Source organism: Nothobranchius furzeri, chromosome 10, assembly GCF_043380555.1.
Source record: "Nothobranchius furzeri strain GRZ-AD chromosome 10, NfurGRZ-RIMD1, whole genome shotgun sequence".
Classification (NCBI taxonomy): Eukaryota; Metazoa; Chordata; class Actinopteri; order Cyprinodontiformes; family Nothobranchiidae; genus Nothobranchius; species Nothobranchius furzeri.
This window is the reverse complement of record NC_091750.1, coordinates 37198586-37209588: the sequence shown is the minus strand read 5'-3', so window position 1 is coordinate 37209588 and position 11003 is coordinate 37198586. Positions and strand designations below refer to the sequence as shown.

The following is an 11003-nucleotide window of genomic DNA, read 5'->3' as shown; positions in this document are numbered from 1 at the left end:
CCGAAGGCGCAAGGAAGCTACCCTCTTGTCCCCCGGGATAAACCCCAACACACAGGCAGAGAGTCTCGGGGCTAACAAAAAGCCAACCCCAGCCCTCCGCCTCTCACCCGGAGCAACTCCAGCAAAGTAGAGTGTCCAACCCCTCTCCAGGTCTCGGGTTCCAGAGCCAATGCAATGTGTCGAGGTGAGTCCGACTATATCTAGCCGGTACCGCTCAACCTCTGCCACAAGCTCCGGCTCCTTCCCCGCCAGCGAGGTGATGTTCCATGTCCCAAAAACTAGTTTTCTTGTCCGGGGATTGGACCGCCAAGGCTCCCGCCTTGGTCTGCCACCCAATTCGCATTGCACCGGACCCTTCATGTTCCTCCTGCGGGTGGTAGGTCCACAGTTGGACGAGCCCATGTATCCGGTTCGGGCTGGGCCCGGCCGGACCCCATGGACGAAAGCCCGGACACCAGGCGCTCGCTCACGGGCCCCAACCCCAGGCCTGGCTCCAGGGTGGGACCCCGGTAACCCTCCGGGCCGGGTACTCCGACTCTTCGTTTTAACCGCCATGAAAGATCCTTCGAACCGTTCTTTGTCTCACCCTTCACCTAAGACCAATTTGTCATGGGAGACCCTACCAGGGGCACTAAGTGCCCCAGACAACATAGCTCCTAGGATCATTAGGGCACTCAAACTCCTCCACCACGATAAGGTGACGGTTCAAGGAGGATATATCCATATGTATGTATATATATATATATATATATATATATATATATATATACATACATATATATATATATATACATATGTATGTATATATATATATATATATATATATACACATACATATGGATATATATATATATATGTATGTGTATATATATATATATATATATATATATATATATATATATATATATATATATATATATCCATCCATCCATCGTGTGAACCCACTTCGTCCACGTAGGGTCGCGGAGGGGGGCTGGTGCCTATCTCCAGCGGTCAATGGGCAATCAGGTGGGGCACACCTTGGATAGAGAGCTAGTCCATCGCAGTATGTATATATATATGTGTATATATATATATATATATATATATATATATATATATATATATATATATATATATATATAAACACAAACTCCATACATATTTTAAGGTTGCTTGAAATGGAGTGGGATGAAGAAAACATATTTATCACCATTACATTCCATGATATTTATTAGATTACTTATGTTTATGTTTATTCATTTGGCAGACGCTTTTATCCAAAGCGACTTACATTTATAACCTATAGGGCATGTTATGATCTGTGGGGGAAACCGGAGTACCCGGAGGAAACCCACGTATGCATGGGGAGAACACGCAACTCCACGCAGAAAGGCTGCAGCCGAGATTCAAACCTGCAACCTTCGTGATGCGAGGCAACAGGGCTAACCACTGCGCCACCATGCAGCCATTAACAATGCCATGAGATTCACCATGTAAGTTATTTTGATCGTAATTTCAATTATTAACAGTTCATAGTACATTAAGTGAATGATAGTGAACTTGTCCAGGTCCTCTCCTCTGAGGCCATGTACAGACGTAGTAAAACCAAGGATCCTCCAGCGCCTATCTAAGAAAAACTTTAGTCAACACCGACTTGTTGTCAGCAAACACAAGTCCAGTTCATTATAAAGCCGAGAAAACCAGCTCCTCCAAATTCAAGACCATGGTCGGACGAGGTCCTGCCCCAAATGGAGGAGTTAAGTATCTCGGGGTCTTGTTCACGAGTGAGGGAGAGATGGAGTGTGAGATCGATGGTGGATTGGTGCTGCATCTGCAGTGATGCGGGTGTCGTGGTGAAGAGAGAGCTGAGTCAGAAGGCAACGTTCTCGATTTCCCGGTCGATCTTTAGGAGGCCTAAAGGTAGTCCCAGGACACGCAGGAGGGACTATGTCTCTCAGCTGGCCGAGAAACGCCTTGGGATTCCCCCGGAGGAGCTGGCCAGTCAAAAAACAAAAATGGAAATTACATTTTAGATATATTTCCTACATTTTCCTCTTTAATCCCAACAATTCTTCATTGTTCATCTCTGGGTGTCTGTGACCCACCTTCATATAAGATTCGTGTGAAACTCGTCCCGAAACCTCTCTTTAGTGAACAAGTTTAAAAGTGGGTCAGACAGATTTTAGAGGCCTTCTACTGTCAGATGTTCCTCCCATGAAGACGTCTCAGGAGGAGCCTCACACCTTCAGGATGGGTTGGGAAAGCCAGTTTATTCAGATCTGGGCTGATTTTACAGACCCCGAACTTACACGATGATATTTGGTAGAGTGCTGACTCAGCATTAAAATCCATTTTTCTTTTAATTCATCTACATAACAGAACGATAAGAAAGATGTTTGACGTGGAACTCTGTAGATAAAAATTCAGATGTTTTTCTCCAACATGTGGCAGATTAAATCTGGGTGAGACTTCTCAGACCCTTAAATAACAAAATAAGAGCGTTTCTTTGTGTTTCTGGGTGACGGGTTAGTTTTATAAAGTTCTTGAACATTTGTTTTATTTCTCACTTCAACAATCAACCAGCAGAGAACTTTATTTCTTTTTCTGACTTTCCTGCTTCTCGTCTCTGTCTGGAGCGCGGGATGAACTTTACCGCGTGTCCTTTCGCATCCTCGTCTTGTCAGGACGAGCAGAGAAAACTTTGATGGAAAAGGTCTCTCTCTCTCTCTCTGCCGGCCTTCTGAGAAATGAGGCCTTCACCCCATTTATTGCTGAGCTGCAGCGTTTTTGAGCTGTGCACCCTGACAGGAAAAGTGTCAGGCTAGTTTCTGACGTGCATTTGCATCCCTCAATGACGGGTGACAGCGCTGAAAGGCCAGGAGAAAACCGGCGCATCGATCGCTGCGTGGAAACAATTCAAAGAAACAGATGAGCTGAAGGAGCAGAGGTTCTCCTCACGCTGCCGCAGACCGCCACTCGCTTTAAAGAACAGAACTTCATTAAATTGTGCCACTTGGTGTTTGAATCACAGGGCTGGGATGGGGGGTTCAGGATGGGGGGGGGGGGGGGGAGGGGGGTCCACAGAGGAGCTACATGAGCTTCAGCGGCAGCAATGTTCTGCTGCATACAAAAGCAGCAGGTTGTCACACTGCATTGCCATGACGACAGCATCAGGACCACAGCCAGGTAACGAGGGTGTGCTCTCAGATGGATGCATCAGAGAGACAGACACACACACACACACACACACACACACACACACACACACACACACACACACACACACACACACACACACACACACACACACACACACACACACACACACACACACTGACAGCTTCAGGTTTCACAAATCTGTTTATTAAAAGATTATTATTAAAATCTACTAATTAGATTTTGGTCCGTTTGTCTAGAATGACTAAAATGTGATTTTTACTTGACTTTTCCACTTTTCTTTTTCAAACCCAGCGGACCGATGGGTCAGACTCGGCTACACGATCTCCAGATCGGACTGATGTAACTGATTCGCTTTAAAAGAACCCAGCTGTGGATAAACCTGTCTGTCTGCTCGCTCTGCTTCCTACAGAAAAAAGGCACCAAAAATACAGAAACTACATAATAAAACCATGAAGTAGTAACATAAATTAGTTGTTTTATTCTTATTCAAAGTTTCTTCATTCAGATGATTTTGTCCTAATTTCTCTGTTGGAGATTCTTAGGATCAATCTTTGATCGAATCTAGTTTTGTTAGAGGATTTTTTCTGGAGCTCCAATTTATTCCAACTTGTCATTTTCCAGAAGAAATAAATCAAAATCACGTCATAAAATAATTGTTTTTAATAAATAACATAATATTTAAATTGAGTTTCTATCAATTTTTAAGTTTACATCCAGAAAAGCTGCACAAATTAATGGCAGAAACTTTTAACTCTTAACAAAAACTCAAATAAACCTGAGCTTAATGTGTTTTTGGCATCCACAGATGGGGGGGCGGGGGGGGGGGGGGTGGCGGCATCAAATAGTTCACCAGGAAAGTCTGCTTAGTTAAAGGTAAAATATGTAAGAATGAAGTAAGAATGCCATCCTGTGATCAAATTTATGTACTGCAGTCCATAAAAAAAATGCCACGATCGACTCATTGTTCACTTCACACACAAATTTCACGGTAATATTGAGTTGCTGGTAATTGAAAACATAACGAGATATTTTAAAGCAGACACTTTTCTTCTAATTCATTAGCATTGTTAGCTCAATATTTGCCTCTAGCCTTCTTCACCGATATTACAGTAAAACAAAAAGATGTTGTGACTTCTTAGGGGGATAAGAAACAACTTCTGGGTTGCTCCTGTTTACTGGCTTTGGTTCTTTAAACAACCCTGGAGTTTTTGCTTGCCGGCGTCAAATTACGAACAGTGGTGCTGTAGCCGTCATTAGCTTGGCGTAATGACTTCATTGTTAAACTGTTTTGTGATGGTTTCACTGTAAAATTCTTACAAATTGTTCCTTTAAAGTTGAATGAAAATGTCCGGACTTACACGAATGCCACAAAAATTTTCAAATACTTTCAAAAAGAGAAGGAATTTTAAAAAGTCAAAGAAATAAATGAAGAAAAGAAACATGTTTAAAAATATGCATCATCATCATGTTTATTTATAACTCTTTCCTACACTGATAGAAGCCCAAATGGCGGCAAATAAATAAAAAACAGACAAAAATTATGTGGGAATCCAGGTCCCTAACATAAAAATTAAAATGCATTTGAATAATAATAAAAAAGATAGTATTTAATTGCTTTTATTATACATGTTGTCGTTTTATAATTCTAAATGTATTTATTTTAATATTTCCTCCTTTATCTTTGTATTTTTGGCACTAATAGGACTCCATACTTAAGTCCCAGCAGGTTTATTCAGTTTAAAGTTGAGTTTCTTGGTGAGTCGCTGATCAGCTGAGCGTCGCTGTCACACTTCATCAAAGCTCCATCACCGATGATAAGGGGACCGGGCCGACTCAGCACCCCCCCACCCCCTGTGGCCCGGAGTATCGGCAAGTGTCAGATAGCCGATAGATTTATGTATGCAGATGAGTCGGGTCGATACCGTCTGCCAGAGCTGGAGATCTACAACCACACGGGCTGGAATATTTCCTGTCAAATAAATTCCAGGAGCGGGGAGTGGGGGGAGCACTGGAGAAGAAAATAAAAAAACTTCATATGAAAGGAAAAATGATTTGCGAAAGAAGAAAAGGAAAAGTGGAGATTTGATGAAGAAGGTTTGCTGTCAAGGAGACGGCAGTCAGCCAGTCAGCTGAGAGGATAAATTAGAGCTGGGCTGCAGCTACAGAGAGATTAAATCTAATCTGGATATAATCTGTAATTACAAATGTTTAAACAACGCATCATTGCTAAAGGCAAGGCAGCTTTATTTGTTCAGTAGAAAACACACTGAAGTTAACAGAATTACTGAAATGATTATTATTATTTAGAACAGCAAAATAATTTAATTTATTTTGGACATTTTTACAAACTGAACATAAATTATGCTCATTTATCTCTAATATTGTATTTTATTAAGTCTAATAATACATTTTTCTAAAATAAAAAAAGTTACATAATGAAAGTATTTGCACAATAATAATAATAAACAAGAAAAAAGTGGAAAAGTCATTTGATGATTATTATTGACTTTGGCTCTGACGACGATTTAGGAAAACGGTGATTAGACATTACAGATAAATCATTTTCCGTTCCTCATATTTCAGTTTTAGACATTTATTTTGTACCATTTAAATCTAAATGTTGGCATTAGTGTGTAAGAGCAGGAATGCCTTGCTAATGGGCATCCTGTTCACACCAAAATCTCTATCATCTGACACACGAATTATTACAAAAAAATGACGTTTTTCCATTATTAATTTTTAATTCCATCACTTCCACCCCAACCCCACCCCTCACCTCTGCTAAAAACCCAGACTAAGCACAAGGAGGCTGGAAGGGAGGGGGAGGTAGGGGAGTGTCGGCCTCCTGTCGGCGTGGCAACAGCCTCCGTGTCAACGCCTCCCCGTGGGAACCGCCTGTCAAACACAAAGGTTGCGCCACATCTGCATAATCATTAGAGCGGCGACAGGAAGTCGTTCTGGGAAACGATCAATGTTGTTTTAAAGAACCTTAAAAAAACACAAAGACTGAAAAAAATAAAACTTCTCCAAGTGTCCCAGAGAAGATTTAGTGTCCGGTCCCGGAGAACGGTTGCGCCGGAGTGGGAACGCCGGGTTCACAACCAGAACCCGAGCCACACTTGGAGGGAGGCAAAGGGACGGAGAACTAGAAGAAGTTGGAATCTACAAACTGATGCTTACGAGACGCTTTGAGACTGAAAACATAAATAAATACGACCATCTGTAAAATGATCCAGTATCACAGACCTCAGTCATCTGGTCATTCCAGTTTCATCCAACTGGGATGAGGATTAGCACCTCCTAAACCAAACCCTAACGAACTCAGGCCGAGGGAGAGGTCCAACCTCAGGACGAGGCCTTTAAAGATCTACAGGTGAGGAGGAGATGGACAGGAGGACTGGTCCATCCAGGTTGAGTAAAACCCAGAAGAAGGGTGGCTGAGCTCAGCCTTAGGGAGGGGGAGGAGCTTGGGAGTCCTTATCCTCCTCATCGACAGAAGCTGAGGTGGTCTGAGCTCCTTGTGGAAGGGAAATCCCTGGATTTCACTGGAGGAGCTGCAGGAGGTGGCTGGGGAGTAGAAGGTCTGGAGTTCCTAACAGGACGACAACAACAGACAAGTCCCCAACCCCTCCCAAAGTTATCCCACATCTCCCAGTTCCTGGTGAGTTCAGGAGCTCCTGGTTTAGGCTCTTCTGGTTTTATTATTGTGATGGGTTAAAAACGCTGATTATAAAAGAATAAAGGATAAAGAATAAGAAGTCTGAAAGACAACTTTGGGACACGAGAGAGGAGGCGGTGGTGGAGGAGGAGAAAACAAAGCAAATGAGGAGAATAAAAGAAAAGCAGAGAAAAAGAGATGGAAGAAAGAAGAAAAGTGATGATGAGGCAAAGGAGAGGGGAGAGAGCCCTCCACTATCAGCAGATAAGAGGCAGAAACAGATGAATCCTATTGGCCGGCGAGCTTCATCCTGCCTCTTATCTCCTCGCCTTCATCAACTCGGAACACATTTCATAGAAATTTGCGAAATCAGGAAAGCTGCGTATCATGTCATCGATCACCGGGCGGGCGGCGCCAGCCCATACATCCTCCCGGCTTCACAATAAAAGCCACAATTGTCACTTTTTTAAAAAGAAAAGTTTCTCAACAATTATAATCTGTAGCAGCTTCAAGGCCAAAGAGTTTCATGTCCAAAATAATCCCAGCTGATCAAGCAGCTCCGTGACCAACCTCTGGCTGAGGTTACACTATAAAAATGTTCTGTTGGCTTTACTCACATCTTTACATTCAGGAAGTAAAAATAAATGCTGCTTTTATTGTATTTTTGACCATTTTGACCAGAGAGACTTTTGGGAAACACTGACGCTGGAGCACACTTGTTTTCACACTTAGCCAAATGTTTCCCAACGCTCTGAAATGTCCCACACAGTCCACCGGACACCAACACAACACTCCGGTTGACATTCCTGCCACCGATTTTAGCTGGTTTGTTTTTCTCTGTATGTAAATAAATATTTTTAAATGTGAATTTGGTGTCTGGATGTTTATTTTGAGGCGACTTTATTAGAACATGCTAAAATATTTTTAACGTTCTTCCAGAATAAATCAAACCTTCTGTGGAAATGATTGGAACTTTTGTCCTTTGCTTTTACTTTTCAGAGTTTTGTTAGAAACAGAAACTTGACTGATCTCCGGCTCACCTGCGAGGGTTTGGTGAGTAACCTGTAACGTTTTAATTCAGTTAGTCTCAGACGTGTGCGGCGTGTGCATGACAAACTGGTCCAATTTCAGGCGTGTCATGGTGCACGGCTGATATTTGTCTCCCTGCCTTTGGAGTTATTTTGCCCCTTTTCCTCTTTTTTTTTTTTAAGTTTCTCCGCAGATTTGAATCGGCAGGAGGGCCGCGGTCGGTCCGTTCCTCCTCTGACAGCACAGAAATAATTACAGTACAACCTCGCCTGTTGTTATATTAGCTGCCTTATCGGGCTGCCGGGGCGGTCGTTGATCAACTAAGGTCACTGTATCCTGACCACGGCACAACAGCTACACGGTTATTTGGAGATATGATAAATAAAAGCTTCAACAAGACTCTTATCAGCTCCTGAGTGCTTTTTGTTCTGCTTTCTCTGCTCCCTGCACCTCCTCTGTGTCTCTAGAGGAAAAGAGGAGAAAGTTAAAGATGAAGAGAATATTTGATTTTTAAATGATGAGCTAAAAGATTACATTCCTCTATATGAATTTAAAGCAGAGAAGATGAGTGTGTTTTAGATTACATGCAAAGCTATTTATCTATTTGCCACCCCTGCGAGATAAGGTATGAGTGTTGTTGTAAATGCAGCCACATTATTCTAACAACGGGGTCGCAGACAGCAGCGCTGGTGAGAGCAGAGATAATAGATGCACCTACATTATCCTGAGGTGGCGGGGAAACTGAGGGGTTAGCAGGGTGAGCAGGAAAGATGTGCCTACATTATTATAAAGCCAGATTGATAGTGACGGAGGTCGAGGCGGAGGGTGTAAAAATAAATACATCTACATTATTCTGGAGTCATGTGAGAGCGAGAGGTTAGACTGAGCCAGGAAAACAGATGCAGGGGCATTATTCTTTAGTAAAAGTGAAAATTTTTAGGGGTGGAGGTGAAGCTGGAAAACTGTATGCACCATTATTCTTCAGTTAAAGTGATAGTGGGAAGTTAAGGAGGCAGGTTTCCAGAGATTACGCTCAACCTGAAAGAGATAGAAGAAACACAGAGAGCTGCTAAAGACAAATACCAGAAATAAACCATGAGATCACACATTTATATTTATCTTCTTTTACATGAAATGTTTGTGGGACACTATTAAAAAAAATCCTATTTATTAGCTAACAAACTTGAGCGACAGACAGGGAGCCTATAGTCTACTTCCGGATCACGGTCCCCAGAAAAACGAAAAATGAATGCAAGTCAACGGGGCTAAAAACGCTATTTTCTAATCCCGCTTGTTGCATGCCATCGATTTCACATATGATGTCCGTGAATTTTAAAGACACATTCTAATACCAAGAACGTGCTTATTTTCTAACGGGAGGAAACAGTGTTTTAAGTTTTGTGTGAAAAGAAGTCCAGGACTACAAATGCACATTACCAAATTTACATCGTTGAACCAGACACGGAGAAGCGCAGAGGAAAAGTGGCTAAGTACAGCGAGCTTCGAATCAGAAGGAAAAAAAACCACCATAAATCTGGTCATGTGGTGAGTAGCAGCTACGCTAGGGGGAGGAGATTCTGGGTGATGTCATGCAACATGCGTCTGATTTTTAGTCCTAGTATTTACACATTTTTACAAGCTGCTAAATCTCTAAGTACGTGACAGTCCTGGTCGAAACACACATCATTACAGTTTAAATAAAAAACAATGATTCAGGGCGAAAGGCAAAGTGGATTAGAAAATAGCTCTTTCAGCCCCATTGACTTGTTTCATTTTTTTCATTCTTCTGGACCGTGAGCCAACCGGAAGGGGAGGAGCCATAGGCCCCTATTTCGTTAGAAACAGTGGTAAATTATTCATGTCACGGCAGGGCATTTTTTAAATGACTAAACTGGATAAATTCTTCAAGTAAATCCTGCAGTGAAGAATCTTAATAAAGTCAGATAATTGTTGGCCTTGTCTGGAGAAACCTATGACAGCTAGTCGATGCTGTCGCCGCCATGATGCAAAGTACCGGAGTCCGGTTGTGACAGCTCGGCCTTTCTGTTTGGTTCAGTTAATGCAGAGCTGATCTGAGGTCTTCTGTCAGCCTCCAGATAATAAAACAAATACATGAAATAAAAGTAGAGGAGAGCCAACAGGTGGCAGGAGGTCCAGATGCAAAAAGGAGATCACATATTTGTCACGGGATTTATTTTATGTTAAAATTAAATAAACCAGCTTCGTTTCAAATTAATCCAATTTAACAATATATAATTAATAATTAGGTTTGTCAAAAATGATTTGTAAGATCCAACTTTATTTACGGAGATTTTTATCTCATTACTCTTGAAATATTTTCACTTTATCATTTTTAAAAAACAATAAATCAATTTCTTCAGATTTTCATCGTAATTTTCTTTTGTCTAAAAATCAGTCAAATGTATTTCTTCTTAAATTCAACATTTTATTAGACCAACATAGATGCAATTTAATCAAACTACTTTCATGAAAGGAAATTCAAGCTTTTTAAAAATGTTTGAAGCGATTGTTAGAAAACAAGCAAAAATCGACTATTTGTTGATGCATTACATTTAGATGATAATTTTATTTATATAGAAAGTTCAGAAACAAAAAGCATCAACTGTTTTTTTTATGATTTTCTGATTTATAAAAAGCAGAATTAATTCAGGAGTCAAACGGAGGATGAGATACATTCTTTATTAAATCATCAGCTCCGCAACACAAAACCAAACAGAAGCTTTTCAACAGATCTCAAATCCAGAACTTCTGTCAAAGTATAAAATCAAATCAGCAGAATCACACTGGAGCTTTGTCCTCTCAACCATCAGTCATTGGCAAAATGAGGAAATCAACAGTTCGAGGGATTTCAGACTGAAACAGGTGGAAAAAAAAACATTACAAAAATCAAAAATACTTCCAGGTCTTTCAGTTTTTAGGAAACACGTTAGTTTTAGTTCCTTTGTGATTTGGACTGAAATGTGCTTTAAATTCAACCCACAGTTGTGCAGAATTTACAACCGAACATTAAAAACTGCAGTTTTCACATTAATCAGCAAAAATGAAAACAAAAATACAACATCTGGATTCAGGCTTAGGGACAGACTTCGACAATCTTTGACCTCCTCTGGAAACTCAAACCAGAAGAAACCAG

General features: G+C 41.2%; 1 protein-coding gene across 2 annotated transcripts in view; it reads right to left on the bottom strand.

Moving 5' to 3' along the window:
- snx2 (sorting nexin 2) overlaps nucleotides 1–11003 on the bottom strand; it is a 110116-nt gene that overhangs the window by 54567 nt on the left and 44546 nt on the right. The gene's annotated exons all lie outside the window — the stretch shown is intronic.